This window comes from Oryctolagus cuniculus, chromosome 20, assembly GCF_964237555.1.
Source record: "Oryctolagus cuniculus chromosome 20, mOryCun1.1, whole genome shotgun sequence".
In the NCBI taxonomy this organism is placed as follows: Eukaryota; Metazoa; Chordata; class Mammalia; order Lagomorpha; family Leporidae; genus Oryctolagus; species Oryctolagus cuniculus.
The window spans coordinates 6,126,908-6,146,701 of record NC_091451.1 but is presented as its reverse complement, the minus strand read 5'-3'; positions in this window follow the sequence as shown (position 1 = coordinate 6,146,701).

Below are 19,794 nucleotides of genomic sequence, written 5' to 3'. Positions count from 1 at the left end.
AACCCACATGGGTGCTGGTTCAAGTCCCAGCCACTCCACTTCCGATCCAGCTCCATGCTAATGCACCTGGGAAAGCAGTAGAAGATGGCCCAAGTGCTTGGACCCCTGCACCCACGTGGGAGACTTAGATGAAGCTCCTGGCTCCTGGCTCCTGGTTCCTGGCTCCTGGCTTTGGCCTGGTCCATCCCTGGCCATTGTGACCATTTGGGGAGTGAACCAGCAGACGGAAGACCTCTCTCTCTCCCTCCTTCCTGTCTCAGGCACCATAGTTGGGAGGCTTACATAGGTTGGTTCATTTTTTAAAATATTTATTTATTTATTTATTTATTTGAAAGGCAGAGTTACAGAGAAGCAGAGGCAGAGAGAAAGAAAGGTCTTACATTTGCTGGTTCACTCCCCAGATGGCTGCACACAGTTGGATCTATGCTGATCCGAAACCAAGAGCCAGGAGCTTCCTCTGGACCTTCCAGGTGGGTGCAGGGACCCAAGGACTTGGGCCATCTTCCACTGTTTTCCCAGGCCATAGGAGAGAGCTGGATTAGAAGTGAAGCAGCCGGTACTCGAACCGGTGTCCATATGGGATGCCAGCACTGCAGGTGGCGGCCTCACCTGCTACACCACAGCACCAGCCCCAGGTTGGTTCATTTTTATTTCATTCACTCCTCTTCTGTTCCCTGGGACGGTCTTTGTTTTATAGATAGGGAAACTGAGGCTCAGAGCGATGACATACATGTGACAGAGTGAAAGTTCCAACCCCATTTTTGTTTTGTTCCTAAAGATTATTTATTTGAAAGGCAGAGTGATGGAAAAAGAGGTATCTTCCATCTATTAGTTCACTTTCCAAACATCCACAACACTTGGGCCTGTGCCAGGCCCAAGCCAGGAGCCAGAAACTCCATCCGGGTCTCTCGTAGGGGTGGCAGGAACCCAAGTATTTGGACCATCATCTGCTGCCTCCCAGGCACGTTAGCACATTCCCTGGATGGGAATCAGAGGTGGGACTCAACGCCAGGCACTACAAGATGGGATGCAGGCATACCAGGTGGCTAATGAACATGCTGTACCACAATGCCATGCCCCTGCACACCAATCTTTGTCCACCTACCTGCTAACCCCATAGTTACCTGGGATACTTTCTCACATTTGTTGTCTAAACTGAGCCATGAGTGTCCCATAAAACCTAAGTGTTGTTGGGCGACATTTTCCCCAGTTCTGGTCTAGGCATGATCACCTGTGAGCATTTTTATATAACTTCTGTTCTGGGTTTGAGCCCCTAGGCAGACAACCAAGGTCATAAGCACCAGGATAGCCCTAACCTGAGAGCTGGGCGCCGAGACCACAGGACAGGTTCCTGTGACCTGTAGTTGAAGTGGACCACCTGGACAGCTAGGCTCTGGACGTCACACTCATGTGCCTCAGACTCGGTCTTCGAGATTTGTAAGCAAACAGCTAAGATGACTTCTAGTCCTGTGTACTGCTCCTTGCACGTACTTGCATTTTGTACCCGCTCTTGCATGCCTGGATTTTCTAAGTGATTTGAAACCAAACAGCAAAAAGAATGCTCATCCTCGTCTTTGCCTCCCCTGCTCTCTTGAGCTGGAAGAGAGAAACCAGCCCCAGCAGGGCGTGGGCATGAACAGTCAGAAACAGTGGCCACCTGTAAGATGCAATTTTACGAATGAGTCTGATGCAATCCTGCTGGCTCTTCTGGCTCAGAGTAAGGTAGCGTTAATACCAGGTCAGACCGAGGAATAGTCCCAGAAATGAGGTCAAAAAGGAGATGCGGTATAGACAGATACAGTTTAAGAGGCCACAAATTCTAATGAGACTGCCTGATTCCTGAGAGTTTAGTATCCCCACCTCACCCCACCCCCCAAAAAAATGGAATGTTTTTCTCTACTTCTTCTTGTAAATGTGTTGGATATTTTCAAGTTAGTCGTTCATGTCATGGAAAGTTGTGGGGAATGCCCTCTAGTGGACCGTAGGCCCACATCAACTCACCCTGCCGGAGTGCGCATTGCAAGAATGGCTAATCTAAAAGACAGACTTGGTCTTCCCAGCTCAGACAAGAGGTGCTTCTCTCACACAGGTTACTGCTTGGTCCAGTGAGCTACCCAGAGAAAGTACAATTTTCTCCTCCGTTATTCAATGCCTTCCTACGCTGGGGAACTACAGCCAGCAAAGGTGCTTAGACACTTGCCAACATTGTCAAATGTGCTGGGGCCTCTGGCTGCTCCACTCATGGTTTTTCTCTGTTTTTTTTTTGTTTGTTTGTTTGTTTGTTTTTTTAGAACTCCACGTGCTTTCTAAGTCTGTCCAGGCAGCTTTGCTTGCTAACCTCTCCTTGATGGTTCTGCCCACACTCAAGCCAGTCTGTTCCCTCATACTCTCCCAGCAGCCAGCTACAGCTTGCTAGGAGGGTGGCCACCCTAGGGTGACCCTGGCTTTGCCGTTGACCCACTGGCGAAACACAAGTAGGTGCTAAAATTTCACACTTGCAGGAACTCAGATCAGCTGTACGAGGGGACAGCGGAAAATGGAATTAAAAGGTAAGGTTTTTGGTGCAAAAACCATTCTGAAATTCATGCAATAAGGTGTTTTTGAAAAGTTCATGCAAAATGAGTATTACAGAAAAACTCTGCATGGATTTTAGAATTTTTTGCACCCAATAAAAGTGAGGGTTTTTTTGCCTCCTTCCAGGAAATTCAATTCTTTTTTTTCTTTAAGATTTATTTATTTATTTGAGAGGCAGAATTACAGAAAGACAGAGGCAGAGAGTGAGAGAGAGAGAGAGCGAGAGAGAGAGAGAGAGAGAGAGAAGACAGGTCTTCCATCCTCTGGTTCACTCCCCACATGACCACATCAGCCAGAGCTGGTCTGATCTGAAGCCAGGAGCCAGGAGCTTCTTCCGGGTCTCCCACGTGGGTGCAGGGGCCCAAGGACTTGGGCATCTTCCACTGCTTTCCCAGGCCATGGCAGAGAGCTGGATCGGAAGTGGAGCAGCCGGGTCTTGAACCAGCGCCCATATGGGATGCCGGTGCTTCAGGCCAGGGCTTTAACCTGCTGCACCACCAACCCCATAACTATTTGTTTTTAATGAAAAATAGAGTGAAATGCCATCCAATGGAGATCATTCTTGACATCCTCTTCAGTTCTCTTCAGCTTGACGTTTCTCAGACACTCAGCATTCTATTTGTTCTTTCAGAAAACACTTCTTTGAGAATGCTTCTTGCCCTCGTGCACTGAGCTCTGGGTGAGAATGCCCCCCTCAAAGCTGGAAACAAGAATGCTGTGGGTGTCTATAGAGACAAAGTAATGAAGGCACCTGCTCTCAGATGAGGAGGAGGAGGAGGAGGATGCAATGACCATTCACCCAGCAGGTGCTTGTGCTGTTTCACCGAATCCCCAAGACCATCTGACAAGGTAGGTACTACTTATGGTCCCATTTTTACCAGTGAAAGACTAAGAGGCAGGGAGTTTCAGTACCTAGCAGGTAACAGAAGGTTCAAATCATATCTGGGGGCTGCCACTGATGGTGTTGTGGGTGAAGCCGCCACCTGCAGTGCTGGCATCCCACATGGGTGCCAGTTAGAGTCCCAGCTGCTCCACTTCCGATCCAGCTCTCTGCTGTGGCCTAGGAAAGCAGTGGAAGATGGCCCAAGGCCTTGGGCCCCTGCACCTGCGTGGGAGACCTGGAAGAAGCTCCTGGCTCCTGGCTTTGGATCAGCGCAGTTCTGGCCATTGCAACCATCTGGGGAATGACTCGATGGATGGAAGACCTCTCTCTCTCTGTCTGTGTCTCTTTCTTTCTCTCCCTCTCTCTCTCTCTGCCTCTGCCTCTCTGTAACTCTGCCTTTCAAATAAATAAATAAATATTTTTTAAAAAGAGAGATAGAGTTATGGTCATTCCCAGAGCTTGTTACCTGAGCCAGCTGGATTTTCAGACCCCGGGGGAGGAGGGTGGCAAGGTGCTGATCACCCTTTGGGGCTTCATCTGAACTCCGCAGGTGCACAGGCCCAGCCTTGCATCCTTCCCAGGACGACCCTCACTCTTCCACTCATGCGCTCTCCAAACTACTTCTGTGGCTCTGTCCTCCAACCTAAGCATGTGGTTGAGGCGAGGGCATAGGACTTCTAAAGCTAGGAAGGGATGGGGAACAGAAAGGCACCCCCAGGCAGGCCAGGAGAACCCACAGCAGGACCCAGACTTGGGGACCCTTGAGCCCAGGGTGGGTTTTCATTTAGCAGCCCTGTGCCCTTGGACACATACTTGACCTCTTTGATCTTCCTGCATAAGCTGGGAACAACACACAAAGCTGCAGGATGTCAGGAGGAAGAGAAGGAATGAATTGTCTGATTCGCTGTAATCAGTGCCTGATTCGCTGTAAATCTCAGTAAATGATGGCTTGGAAACAACCTGGGGACGCTTGGAAGAAAGGACTCCCGGATCTAAGGAAGCCTTGGTCTAAGCGGGGGTGGGGAATGCTTTTTCCTACCAAGGGCCCTTTGGATATTTATACCAAAGATCATTCCGGGGCCATACAAAACGATCAACTTCAACATTAGCCTGCTATAGATGCAGTGAATCTTGAGCCCAACCTGCAGTTGCCTTGGCAAAGTCAGACATTCCCCTGGTAAGGAAAGCTAGGAGCCAGCTCTCCTGCTCAAAGCAGATTAGGGCAGTTTGGGCCCTGAGGGTCGAGGAGGTAGGCAGAGAAATTCAATGTCCATCCTGGAGCAAGTTCCAGAACTCTGCAGAGCGCCCCTCCGGCAGGCCTATCGTGAAGCGAGCTAGGGAGAGAACTCTGGCATCCGAGCCCAGTTAGAATACCCGAGAGCAGAGTTTCCCCAGAGCTCTGGATCCTAAGAGTCCGTGGCTCACTTACTAAAAATGGAAACCCCCCAGGCCTCTTCCCAGAAGTTTCTCTAACAGGAGCTCTGGGGCACACCCAGGAAATGCCATTTTTCACGAGCCACAGGGTGGTTTCACGATCCAGGTTTGGGCAACACTGCTGTGACGCGCACAACATGCTCGCGGGTCCACTGCGTAATGGACTCACGTGATTGGCAGACCTGGCGCCCCCATCTCACAGGACAAGTAGCGCCCACAGGGCTCGGTGGGTACATGAGAGGCTGCTCACATTGGTTAGCTACGCAAGGGGTTTACAATTCATGGTTGAACTGATGGCAGCCGGGAATCAGCCACTGGGTGTCAACTCCAGATTTCTCCTCGCCAGAGAGGAACGCACACGGCTGTTTCTTTGGGAACAACATTTTTCGGCTGTTCTCTGATTTTTTGGTACAGGGCTCAGTTTGAATACTCCCTTTTGCTCTATGGACATTTGCAAATGCTACATACAAATCAGTGCTTTTTTAAAATTTGTTTTTCAGAGCTGCTTTGCAAGCACATTGCTGAAACAGGGAAGTCGCTTGCCCTGGTCCAGATGAATTCTTCCACTAAATTGCCAGGCCCGGGTACATTTACTGCGGGCTCGCATTCTACAAGCACCACCTGCGACCCAGTTGTTTCAATTTCTAGCGCTCCATGACGGGATCATGTCTCCCTCTAGTGGCTGGGAAAGAATAAGACAAGCAGGATTTCCGTCATTCTGTGACGTACATTGTGTCAAATCAATAGAGTAGCTTATTCAGTACATTTCCAAGAGAGGCACAAAAATGTCCTTGTTTCATTCATTTAATATCTCACTCAGTAAATATTTATTACTAACTTACTATGTGCCTGATACTGAGGCATAAAAATGAATAGTAGCATGCAATGTTTAAAAAAAAGACAAAACTTATCATACACTGGTATACAGAGATGGAAATATTACCAAGACATATTCAGGGTTAAAAAGTCAGAATTCAAGCCGGCGCCGCAGCTCACTAGACTAATCCTCCGCCTTGCGGCGCCGGCACACCGGGTTCTAGTCCCGGTCGGGGCGCCGGATTCTGTCCTGGTTGCTCCTCTTCCAGTCCAGCTCTCTGCTGTGGCCCGGGAAAGCAGTGGAGGATGGCCCAAGTGCTTGGGCCCTGCACCCCATGGGAGACCAGGAGAAGTACCTGGCTCCTGCCATCGGATCAGCATGGTGCACCAGCCGCAGCACACCGGCCACGGCGGCCATTGGAGGGTGAACCAACGGCAAAAAGGAAGACCTTTCTCTCTGTCTCTCTCTCTCACTGTCCACTCTGCCTGTCAAAAAAAAAAAAAAAAAAAAAAAAAAGGTCAGAATTCGGGCCGGTGCTGTGGCGTAGCGAGTAAAGCCGCCACCTGTAGTGCCGGCAACCTTTATAGGCGCTGGTTTGAGTCCTGGCTGCTCCACTTCTGATCCAGCTCTCTGCTATGGCCTGGGAAAGCAGTGGAAGATGGCCCAAGCCCTTAGGCCCCTGCACCCATGTGGGAGACCTGGAAGAAGCTCCTGGCCCCTGGTTTTGGATCAGTGCAGCTCCAGCCTTTGCAGCCATCTGGGGAGTGAACCAGCAGATGGAAGACTCTTTCTCTCTGCCTCTGCCTTTCAAATAAATAAATAAATCTTTAAAAAAAATCAGAATTCAGGGGGCCAGGTTGTGGTGTAGGGAGTTAAGCCACTGCCTCTGACACTGGCATTCCATATGGATACCAGTTCATGTCCTGGCTGTTCCACTTCTGATCCACATTCCTCCTCGTGGCCTAGGCGGACGAGGGGACAGTGGAAGATGGCCCAAGTGCTTGGGCTCTTGCACCCATATAAGACTAGGATGAAGCTCCTGGCTGCAGCCTGGTCCAACTGTGGCTGTTGCAGTCATCTGAGGAGTGAACCAGCAGATGGAAGGTCTCTCTCTCTCTCTGTAACTGCCTTTCAAATAAATAAATCTTTTTTTAAAAAATCAGAGTTCAGGATGGTATGAATAATATGTCATCATTTGTTTATAAAGGGAGAAGAAAGGGGACACACACACATGTACGTATTCTCTTAAAGTAATTCCATAGAGGTACACAAAATGCTATTAACGTGAGTTGGTTCCCTCATGGAAGAAGAACAACTGGGGGACAAGGGTAGCTGTGAGTTTCCACTGTGTTTCTTTTTTATATTTTTTATTGTATTTTTCTGATTGCAAGATAAACCATTTGCAGCTAAGAAGACAAAAATGAAGGAGGAAACCCTCCCCCACACATGTAGCCCAGAGGGAGGAGGGCTGGGGGGAGGCACAGGGCACAGTGGAGCAGGAGAGATCAGAGGCCAGGTTAACCAGGACCTGTATGCCAGCTAGAGAGCTTTCTCCTCACTGTGCAGGCAGCACCCAGCCATTCAAAGACGTGCAGAGGAATTACAGACGGATTCACCTTTTAAAGGGTCTTTCTGGAAGCAGGGCTGGGAGTGTTGGAGGGGTCCAGACAAGAGGTGAGGGAAGGAGCCATGAGCCCTTTTCAGTAATCCCCCTGCTTCAGGGCTGTGTCATGTGCGGTCAGAGCCTTCAGGTAAAGAGCCGGCACAGGCGTGGTTGACAACCAGGCTAACAATGTCTTTATTCGGATGCCCCGGTGTGGGGGTGAGTGTAAATTGTCTGTAATCCACTGAGGGTGTGCCAGCTACACTGCTAAGTACGTTACACACGACACCTCATTAATCCTCAAACACCTCTATCAAATAGAGACCACTGGGCTGCTGAATGTGGCCGACAGGACGAGCTTACACTCAGGCAGGCTTCTCAGCGCCTGTTCCAAAGCCTGTGTTCTCCAGTAAACGCAGGGTCCCTTCTAAGTTATCCAGCAGCCTCTTCCAGCCAGCCCTGAGCAAGCCACTGCACCCCGGCTCCCCACATCTCCAGCCCAGCGCCTTCCCAGAATCCCTCCTTGTCGAGGCCTTTGCTGCCTGTGCTTTGGGGTTCTTCCTCCAGGTTGCATCAGAGGACCCAAGGATTCTCTGTCTCCCCAAGTCAGATCTATTTGTCTGGAAGTCCCACCACACCATGATACATGACTCAAAGCTTCAGGCAAGTTTAAGGGTGCAGTTCCAGGCACCAAGCAGCACCCGGCAGCACCAGGCAAAATTGGGCGCCGGGGGGAGGGGGGGATAGGGGAGTCAACCCATCCCCGTTCAGGTCCACGCAGCCCTAGGGAACGCCAAAGTCTTCCCAGGGACTCCCAGCCCTCTGAGTCCTCCATGGGAAAGGGTAAATGCACAAGCTGTCCTCTGGAAGATTCTTCTCCTCTGCGCAGTTTTCTACAAGGGGCAAGAGAGAGGAAATCAGCCAGGAATGGCTCACAGCCAGCCTCCGAGAGTCCCTCCCTTCCTCTTTGAGGCTGGCCTGACACCTGCAGGACTGGGCAAGCGCACAAACAAGGGCTCACAAGCCACACACCTAAAATTTTAAACATGCTAAGTCAGGCAAACTTACCGCATTTGATATTTGCAAATACACCTTGAAATGAAAAAAAAAAACTGAAAATGTGTGTAAAGCTCTGGTTTGTTAGACGTGAAAGATGGCAAGATACCAAAGATGACTAATTATGATTGTGCACATATAGGTCTTTTGCCATTGGTTCACTCCCCAAATGGCTGCTATGGCCGGCGCGCTGCGCCGATCCAAAGCCAGGAGCCAGGTGCTTTTCCTGGTCTCCCATGCTGGTGCAGGGCTCAAGCACTTGGGCCATCCTCCACTGCACTCCCAGGCCACAGCAGAGAGCTGGACTGGAAGAGGGGCAACCGGGACAGAATCCAGCGCCCCAGCCAGGACTAGTACGTGGGGTATCGGCACCGCAGGTGGAGGATTAGCCTAGTGAGCCGTGGCACCAGCCCATATAGGTTTTTAAAAAATATTTATTTATTTATTTGACAGGCAAAGATACAGAGAGGCAGAGGCAGAGAGAAAGAAAGAGAGAGGTCTTCCACCCTCTGGTTCACTCCCAGATGGTTGCAATGGCTGCAGCTGAGCTGATCGGAAGCCAGGAGCCAGGAACTTCTTCCAGGTCTCCCACACGGGGGCAGGGGCCCAAGGACTTGGGCCATCTTCTACTGCTTTCCCAGGCCATAGCAGAGAGCTAGATCGGAAGTGGAGCAGCTGGGACTTGAACCAGTGCCCATATGGGATGCCGGCACTGCAGGACGTGGCTTCACCCACTACACCACAGCACCGGCCCCATGTCTGGGTTTTGCTGTTGGGCAGTAAGGTTTGGATAAGTAATAGCATGAACACATATATCATTCACAATTACCCCACAAAATTAAATTTCTTGCCATTGTTTGAAAAAACTTCACCAGTTACTTGGCTATAATTGAATTTTTATGTCATTTATGTCCCATTGCCTGAAGGCTGAAAGAGAAAACATAACTGTTTTTCACAATGTAATTTCAAAATGAACAAAATTTGAATATACAGTTATCAAAAAATAAAGCATTAAAGTAAAATAAACATTTATGTTTTAAAAAGAGCTATTTTTCTTCTAAAATATTAAAAACCGACAATTAACAGGAGAGAAACAAGGGGCAGGCGTTAGTGGCATAGCCTAAACCTCTGCTTGGGACACCTGTGCAGGACAGAGTCCTGCTTCTGGCCCAGCTTCCTGAAAATGTGCACCCTGGGAGGCAGCAGATGATGCTTCAAGTCCTCGGGTCCCCCTCACCCACGTGGACGACCAGATAGAATTCCTGGCTTCCGGCTTCAGCCTGGCCCAGCACCAGCTGGTATGGCTATTTCTTTTTTTTTTTTTTTTTTTTTTTTTTAATTGGACAGGTAACTCATAGACAGTGAGAGAGAGAGGCAGAGAGAAAGGTCTTCCTTCCATTGGTTCACTCCCCAAATGACCGATACGGCCAGCGCTGCGCTGATCCGATGACAGGAGCTAGGTGCTTCTTCCTGGTCTCTCATGTGGGTGCAGGCGCCCAAGCACTTGGGCCATCCTCCACTGCCCTCCCAGACCACAGCAGAGAGCTGGACTGGAAGAGGAGCAACCGGGACTAGAACCTGGCGCCCATATGGGATGCTGGCGCTGCAGGCGGAGGATTAACCAGTGAGCCACGGCACTAGCCCCTGGTATGGCTATTTCTATCATTCTGCCTTCAAAAAAAAAAAGTCATAATTAGCAAGCATCAAGATTTTTTTCAAGTTGATTATATTACTTGAGATATTTTCTAAAATGAAAGTGGTCACAATTCTAGCATTTAACATCCATCTGTTGATGCCATAAAGAAGTATGTAGTTATGTCTACACCAACCTATATATGGTTGAATCAGTTTTTCTTTTATGTGTTTGAAGCTTTTTTTTCGGGGGGGGGGTACATAATCATTAAGAATTGTTATAGTTGGGACCGGCGCTGTGGTGTAGCAGGTAAAGCTGCTGCCTGCAGTGCTGGCATTCCATATGGGCACCAGTTCAAGTCCTGGCTGCTCCACTTCCCATCCAGCTCTCTGCTATGGCCTGGGAGAGCAGTAGAAGATGGCCCAAGTCCTTAGGCCCCTGCACCCATGTGGGAGACCCGGAAGAAGCCCCTGGCTTCAGATTGGTGCAGCTCTGGCCATTGCAGCCAACTGGGGAGTGAACCAGTGGATGGAAGACCTCTCTCTCTCTCTCTCTCTCTCTCTCTCTTTGTGTGTGTGTGTGTGTAACTCTGATGTTCAAATAAATAAATCTTTTAAAAAATAATTGTTATAGTATTTTGATTACCTCATTCATTGACTGATTAAGATTTATTTATTTACTTTGAAAGTCAAAGTTACAGAGAGAGAGAGAGAGAGAGAGAGAGAGAGAGAGAGAGAAATCGATCTTCCACTGCTGGTTCACTCCCCAAATGACTGCAACAGCCAGAGCTGAGCTGATCCGAAGCCAGGAGTCAGGAGCTTCCTCTGAGTCTCCCACGTGGGTGCAGGGGCCCAAGGACTTGGGCCATCTTCTACAGCTTTCCCAGGCCATAGCAGAGCGCTGGATTGGAAGTAGAGCAGCTAGGACTCGAACCGGCACCCATATGATATGCCAGCACTGCAGACGGCGGTTTTACCTCCCATGCCACCACGCCGGCCCCTTAAGTGGATTTCTTTAAAGATTTTGTTTATTCGAAAGGAGGAGCAACAGAGAGAGGGAGAGACAGAGATCTTCCCCAAACAGCCACAACAGCCAGGGCTGGGCCAAGCCAAAGCCAGGAGCCAAAAACGCCATCCTGGCCTCCCATGTGGGTGGTAGGTCTGCGCACCTGAGTTATTACCTGCTGCTTTCCCAGGTGCGTGAGTAGGAAGCTGGACAGAGCAGCCAGGACTCAAACAGGCACTCCTCTCTGAGATGCTGATTTGCCATAACACCAGCCCCTAAAGTGGGTTTCTTAGAGGAAATTTTTCAACCCAGTCAGACCATCTCAGCTTTAAATTAAGGCAGTTAAACTACTCACAGGGGTGGGTGTTTGGGACAGCAGCTTGAGATACCGGTATCTCTATTGGAGCACCTGCTTCAAGTCCAGACTAGCGCCTTTCCAATCAGGCTCCTGCTGGTGCATATCTTGGGGAGCAGTGGGTGATGGCTTGGGTGCTTGGATCTCTGTTTCACATGTGGAAAACTCGGGTGGAGTTCTAGGCTCCTAGCTGCAGCCTGCTATTATGGGCATTTGGAGAGTGAGTCAGTGGATGGGAGATCTTTGTCTCTCTGCCTTTGAAATAAAATGAAAATAAGGGGCCAGTGCTGTCGTGTAGTGGGTAAAGCCGCTGCCTGCAGTGCCAGCATCCCATATGGGCACCGGTTCAAATCCCGGTGGCTCTACTTCAGATCCAGCTCTCTGTTATGGCCTGGGAAAGCAGTGGAAGATGGCCCAAGTCCTTGGGCCCCTGTACCAGCATGGAAGATCTCTCTATTCTCCCTCTGTCTGTAATTCTACCTCTCAAATAAATAAAATCTTTTAAAATTTTTTAAATTTTAAAATCTTCTATATTCATGTTAATTACCATTTTGGGTACATGTAGAGATTCACTTGTGTAGATACAGATTTCCATCTGATAGCATTTTTCCTTCTTCCAGAAAAACTTACATTTGAAAAAAAATGAGATATTAAACTAAAAAAGACATGAAGGAAACTTAAGTGCACATTACTAAATGAAAGGATAGTCCAAAAAAAAAGTCAGTATGTTGTATGATTCCAAGTATGTGACAGCCTGGAAAGGCAAAACTATAGAAACAGTAAAAAGATTAGTGGCAGTGGTTCAGGGAGTGAGAGTGAATACATGGAATACAGGCCATTTTTAAGGCAGTAAAACTATTCTGCGTGATACGGTACCTATTAGTCAAAACTCATAGAACTACGCAACACAAAATGTGGATCCTAATGTAAGCTATGGATTTTTTAGAAAAGATTTATTGATTTATTTGAAAGGGAGGGAGCAGGGGAGAGAGAGAGATCTTCCAATCTCCAGTTCACCCCTCAAATAGCCACAATGGCTGGGGTTGGTCCAGACCAAAGCCAGGCACCAGAAGCTCCATCTAGGTCTCCCACATGGGAGACAGGGCCCAAGTAAATGGGCCATCTCTGCTTCCCCAGCAGGTGCCTTAGCAGGGAGATGTATTAGAAGTGGGGTAGCAGACTTGAACAGGCACTCCAATATGAGATGCAGGTATTGTAGGCGGCATCTTAGCCCACCGCACAACGCCAGCCCCAGTCATCAACTTTAGTTACTAGTATGTCAATATTGGCTCATCAACTACAGTAGGTGTACCACATGCATATAAGATGTCAATAACAGGCCAGTGCTGTGGCTCACTAGGCTAATCCTCCGCCTGTGGCGCTGGCACCCTGGTTTCTAGTCCCAGCTGGGGCACCAGATTCTGTCCCGGTTGCTCCTCTTCCAGTCCAGCTCTCTGCTGTGGCCCCAGGAAGGCAGTGGAGGATGGCCCAAGTCCTTGGGCCCTGCACTCCATGGGAGACCAGGAAGAAGCACCTGGCTCCTGGCTTCAGATCGGCGCAGCTCTGGCTGTTGCAGCCAATTGGGGAGTGAACCATTGGATGAAAGACCTCTCTCTCTCTCTGCCTCTCCTCTCTCTAATTCTGACTTTCAAATAAATAAATAAATCTTTAAAGAAAAGAGGATGACCCAAGTCCTTGGGCCCCTGCACCCAGGTGGGAGAACCAGAAGAAGCTCCTGGCTCCTGGCTCCAGATCAACTCAGCTCTGACCATTGTGGTCATTTGGGGAGTGAACCAGCAGATGGAAGACCTCTCTTTCTCTCTGGCTTACCTCTCACTGTAACTCTTTCAAATAAACAAAAAATCTTTAAAAAATCTTTACTGACTTCACAGAAAACAGTACTTTCTGTTCCCACCCCACATCAGCCAAGGTCTCCTGTCCTTTGCTGCAGCTCTGGGCTGAGTAAGCAATTCCAGTTCCTGGGCTTTTGTCAGGTAAGACTAGGACATAAGAGGGAAGCGAATGGTTAAAGAATGGTGAATTCACCCCAGAAAGAACTGAGATCCCTTTTGAGGCCTTTGCCAGCCAAAGAAAGTTGCAGCAATGAAACTGAACAGTTCAATCCTCTTGTGGCTTCTGACCAAACAAGAACCCAAATAGACATTTCAACACACTTTGTTACATATGCAGGAAGATATGGGTATAGAGGATTTGTCTATACAAAACACATGCAAGTGCCTAAACTCTGATGTTTTAATGCTAATGATTAATTGATTAAGGGTGGAAATTTGATCTAAGTGTGGCTAGGAAGTAGGTCCAGAGAGGTCTTTGGGCTATTAGGGGCATGTCCTCAGAGGGTGAGTCTAATGGGTCTTGTGAGAAGTTGGATTTTTAAATTTTTTTATTTTTAAATATTTATTTAAAAATTTAAATTTATTTGACAGATAGAGTTAGACAGTGAGGGAGAGAGACAGAGAAAAAGGTCTTTCTTCCGTTGGTTCACCCCACAAATGGCCACCACGGCCAGAACTATGGCAATCCAAAGCCAGGAGCCAGGAGCTTCTTCCTGGTCTCCCATGCGGGTGCAGGGCCCAAGCACTTGGGCCATCCTCCACTGCCTTCCCGGGCCACAGCAGAGAGCTGGACTGGAAGAGGAGCAACCGGGACTAGAACCCGGCGCCCACATGGGATGCTGGCGTTGCAGGCGGAGGATTAACCTAGTGCACCACCGCACCGGCCCCTTTAAATATTTATTTATTTTAAAGGCAGAGTTACAGAGAGGCAAAGGCAGAGAGAGAGAGAAAGGTCTTCCATCCACTGGTTCACTCCCTAATTGGCTGCAACAGCTGGAGCTGCACTGATCCGAAGCTAGGAGCTTCTTCCGGGTCTCCCTTGCAGGTGCAGGGGCCCAAGCACCTGGGCCATCTTTTACTATTTTCCCAGGCCATAGCAGAGAGCTGGATTGAAAGTGGAGCAGCCGGGACTCGAACAGTGGGATGCCAGCACTGCAGGCGGTGGCTGTACCTGCTACACCACAGCACCGGCCCCTGGATTGTTTTAACCTCAGGTGTCTTCTCTCTCCTCCCTGGCCCACCAGATAATTTGTGTTTCCTCATCCCCATGACCAGCCTCCACAAACGTAGACTACAGGGGCTGTCCAGTCATGAACCGTAATCTCCAAACTGCGATTCTTTCCCAAACAATCCTCTCAGGCATTTTAGCTAAGGCAATGGAAAATGGACTTTCCAAAGAGCTGAGCGAGAAGCACAATGGCTCCACCCAGAACCTGTGACAGGATGACGACATGCATGTTGAGGGAGGGCTCTGTGAAAGCAGACTGGCAAAGCAGTCCTGGTTTACAGGAAGAACTCCGTCAACTGCATTGCAGGGGTGCGGCGGGAAGCGGCCAGGGGCACAAATGTCCGTGTGGCCATTCACTGCAGCAAGGTGGCTATCACCAGGGTAAAACTGGACAGAGACCGCAGAAAGGTCCTTGAACAGGAAGCCAGATCTGGCCAAGCAGGAAGGGAAGGGGGCAAATACAAGGAAGAAGTATATAAGAAGATGTAGGAATCAGATAATCTTATATACAGCTTGATTAAAAACTATAAAATGGGCACAGGCGCGCTGTGGTGTAGCAGGTAAAGCCACCGCCTGCAGTGCTGGCATCCCACTGCTCGAGTCCCGGCTGCTCCACTTCCAATCCAGCTCTCTGCTGTGCCTGGGAAAGCAGTAGAAGATGGCCCAAGTCCTTGGGCCCCTGCACCCGCGTGGGAGACCTGGAAGAAGCTCCTGGCTCTTGGCTGTGGAGAGGTGCAGCTCCGGCCATTGTGGCGAATCGGGGAGTGAACCAAGCATATGGAAGCCTCTCTCTGCCTCTCCTTCTCTCTCTGTGTAAGTCAGACTTTCAAATACATAAATAAATCTTAAAAAAAAAAAAAAACTATAAAACAGAAGAAATGGAATCTAGAAAAAAGAGGAAGGGTTGAAAAGCTCTGAGCTGCATAGACTGGGTCTGAGTGAGGTTTAAGGAAAACTCAGTTTAAAGGGAAAAGGAGGGAAAGGGGTATCAGGATGTGAGACACGCAGTAATGAGAGTGAGGAAAACGAAAGGTATTCTTGTCAGTTACAGAGATTTACCTCTTGCCTCAAAGAGGCAATTATGATTGGAATTGCTTTCAAGTACTGAACAATTCTTTTACATGTAAATTAGCTATTATAGCTGAAGATATTTTAAGAACCTTTCCATTACTTCCTTGACAATATTACCTACCCCCCCAACAGCTATGAAACATTTTTTTTATAAATTCTAATCTCCTGACCACTCCCAGTTCTCCTCCACTCAGTAGACTGGAGTACATGGCACACGTTCTTTCTACGCCAACTCACCTCATAATCCTAGATTTCACTGGTCATGGTGTTCAACTCATCCAACAATGGGGTTTGTGATTAATGTGCACATTTAATTCCAATGACCTTCATCTACACTCAGTGATGCATTGAAGCTGGTTTATTCCACTCCTGAGAGCTGATTTTAAGATTTATTTATTTGAAAGTCAGATTTTACAGAGAGAAGGAGAGTCAGAGAGAGAGAGTCTTCCATCTGCTGGCTCACTCCCCAGTTGGCCGCAACGGCCGGAGCCGGACATCTAAAGCCGGGAGCCAGGAGCCAGGAGCCTCCTCTGGGTCTCCCATGCGGGTGCAGGGGCCCAAGGACTTGGGCCATCTTCCACTGCTTTTCCAAGCCAGAGCAGAGCTGGATTGAAAGTACAGCAGCTGGGACTTGAACCGGTGCCCATATGGGATGTGGCACTGCCACAGCGACGGCTGATTATTAATATCTAATTCCACACTCAATAATGCTGTTGGTAGCTTGAAATCTGCCACGGTAGGGGTTGGCACTGTGGCATAGTAGGCTAAGCCTCCACCTGCGGCGCTAGCATCCCATGTGGACGCCAGTCGTGTCCCAACTGCTCCTCTTCCCATCTAGCTCTCTGCTAATGTCCTGGGAAAGCAGTGGAAGACAGACCAAGTGTTTGGGTCCCTTCACATGTGTAGGAAACCCTGAAGAAGCTCCTGGCTCCTGGCTTTGGATCAGCTCAGCTCTGGCAGTTGTGGCCATTTAGGGAGTGAACCAACAGATGGAAGACCTTTCCCTCTGTCTCTCCCTCTCTCTGTCCACCCTGCCTCAAAGAAATAAATAAAATCTTTTTTAAAAAAGAGAAATTGGCCATGGGGAGTACTTACATCACATCAAATATAAATCACCCTACAAAACAGGATGCTTGGAGCTGGCGCTGTGGCATGGTGGGTAAAGACAGTGCCTGCAGTACCAGCATCCCACATGGGCACCAGTTGGAGTCCCAGCTGCTCCACGTCCAATCCAGCTGCCTGCTAATGCATGTGGGAAAGCAGAAGGTGGCCCAACTACTTGTGTCCCTGCACCGACCTGGGAGACAGGAGAGAAGCTTCTCACTCCCGGATTCAGGTCGGCCCAGCTCTGGTTGCTGTGGCCATTTGGGGAGTGAACCAGAGAATGAAAAGATCTTGCATGTGTTCTCCCTCTCTGTAACTCTGCCTTTCAAATAAGTAAATCTTTTAAAAAACATGGGATGCTTGGGGCTGCCATTGTGGTACAGTAGGTTAAGCCACCACCTACAACGCCAGCATCCCATAGTACTACCCAAGTCCCACCCTGCTGTACCTCTGACCCTGCTCCCTGCTAATGGGCAGTGGATTACTTGTGCTCCTGCTGTTCATGTAGGCACTCTACATGGAGTGCCTGGCCAACACCTGGCTGTTACAGCCATCTGGCGTGTGAACCAGACACGGACATCTCCCTCTGCCTCTCCCTCTCGCTGCTGTTCTGCCTTTCAAGTGAATAAATGAGTATTTTTTTAGAAAAATCTTTCAGGATATATATGTAAAATAAATAGGTGGGGGGCCGGCACTGTGGCGCAGTGGGTTAACGCCCTAGCCTAAAGTGCAGGCATCCCATATGGGCGCCATTTCAAGTCCTGGCTGCCCCATTTCTGATCCAGCTCTCTGCTATGGCCTGGGAAAGCAGTGGAAGATGGCCCAAGTCCTTGGGCACCTGCACCCGTGTGAGAGACCTAACAGAAGCTCCTGGCTTCAGATTGGCACAGCTCCGGCCGTTGCGGCCAGTTGGGGAGTGAACCAGCGAATGGAAGACCTCTCTCTCTCTCTCTGCCTCTCCTCTCTGTGTAACTCTACCTTTCAAAATAAATAAATAAATCTTTAAAAAAAAAAGATATTACAGAAGGTAAGTACAATAATAAAAAGATCCAACTCAAAAAAGTAATGAAGGAAAAATAAAGGAACGATGTTAGCCAGGGTTTTCCAGAGAAACAGAATCAACAGAATGTGTACAGAGTGAGACTATTTCAAGAATGCCCTCACGAGATAAGGAGACTGGCAGGCCCGCATTCTGCAGTGAGCTGGCAGCCTGGGGACCAGGAACAATGAGGCAGCGCCAGTGCACAGGCTGGGCGCTGGCAGAATTTCTCGTTCCTGGAAGGAAGCCGGTCTTTATTTCAGTCACACCTTCACCTGATTGGATGAAGCCCACCCCATTAACAGAGTAATTTGTTTACTTAGTCTACCAATTTAACAACAATCTCATTCACAAACAACCTCACAGCAACACCCTGAAGCATGTTTAACCAACCATCTGGGTAGCACGGCCTTGTCAAGCTGACATAATTTAATCGGTACAGAAACAAAGAATCAAAAAATGGGGATAAACCGGAAGCAGCAATATAGAAAAACTGACTTTAAAATGTAAATAGCTTTCTTTTGTCTCAGCAGCTGCCATGCCATCCAGACTGAGGAAGACCCAGCAACTTCACGGCCCTGTGAGCCTCCACTGGCACCAGGAGGCTGCTGGCAGCACGCATCAGCGCCACAGGACCAACTCTGACAGGTACCACCGAGGTTGCTTCGGGAAGGTTGGTGAGGCATTACCACAGAAAGAGGACCCAAGAGGGGCCGGCGCCGTGGCGCAGCAGGTTAAAGCCCTGGCCTGCAGCGCCAGCATCCCATATGGGCGCCATTCGAGTCCTGGCTGCTCCACTTCCGATCCAGCTCTCTGCTGTGGCCTAGGAGAGCAGTGGAGGATGGCCCAAGTCCTCAGGCCCCTGCACCCACGTGGGAGACCCAGAAGCTCTTGGCTTCGGATTGGCTCAGCTCCGGGGCGTGAAGCAATGGAGGGCGGACCTCTCTGTCTCTCCCTCTAACTCTTTCAAATAAATAAAATAAATCTTTTAAAAAAAGAGGAAGCAGAGCTTCTGCCCAACTGTTAACCTGGATAAGTTGTCTCGGTCAGTGATTAGACACAAATAAAAGCTGCCAAAAACAAGACCACAGCTGCTCCCATCATGAATGTGGTTGGGTCATTACAAAGTTCTGGGAGAGGAAAAGCTCCCAAAGCAGCCTGCAGTTTGTTAAGGCCAAATTCTCTCGCAGAAGGGCCAAGAAATTAAGGGCTGGCTGGGGTGGGGCGTAGCCTGTGTCCTGGAGGCTAACAAGTGCGCCTAAGCATTCCATTTCAATACAAAGACTCTAAGACTACGTTAAAGAAATTGACATTAAAGAATACAATTTCACAGGGTGGGCACTGTGGAGCAGCAGGTTAAGCAACCACCAGGGGCACCGGCTTCCATTATTGGAATGCCTGGGTCGCAGTCTTTTCTCCTCTTCTGATCCAGCTTCCTGCTAAGGTGCAGCCCGGGAGGCAGCAGATGATGGCTCAAGGACTTGGGTCCCTGACGCCCATACGGAGACCCGGACACGGCTTCTCAAACTCAGCCTGGGCTGCTCTGGGCATCTGGGGAGTGAACCAGTGCATGGAAGATCTGTCACTCTGCTTTTCAGATAAGCATAAATATACACTTAAAAACTTAAACTATATAAACTAAAAACAACTATATATCCACTGTTTACAAGAGAAAAATATACTACTGTGCAAACTCCAACCAAAAGAAATGTTCCAGCTGTTAGTATCAGACGAAGCAGACCATAAGATGAGTTTTCCATGGGGCAGGAATTGGGGCACACCGGGTTAAACCACCGCCTGCTACGCCTGCATCCCACGGGAGCCCCACGGGAGCCCCGGCTGCCCCACCTCCGGCCCGGATCCCAGCTAACGCAAGGTGCCCCCAGTGCCTGGGCCCCTGCCACCCACGTGGGAGACCTGGATGGAGTTCCAGGCTCCTGGCTTAGCCGCTTGCGCTGTCTGGGAAGTGAACCAGTGGATGGATGATACGGCTGTCCCTCTGCCCACCTGAGAAACGGCCTATAAAAGGAACCCAGCCAGCTTGTCCCAAGAGATCTGAGGAACTCTACTGGGGTGCTTGTAATCCGGGAGAAGCCAGCCCGGTCCCAAAGCAGAGAAAAGCAAACTCGCCGGACGTCA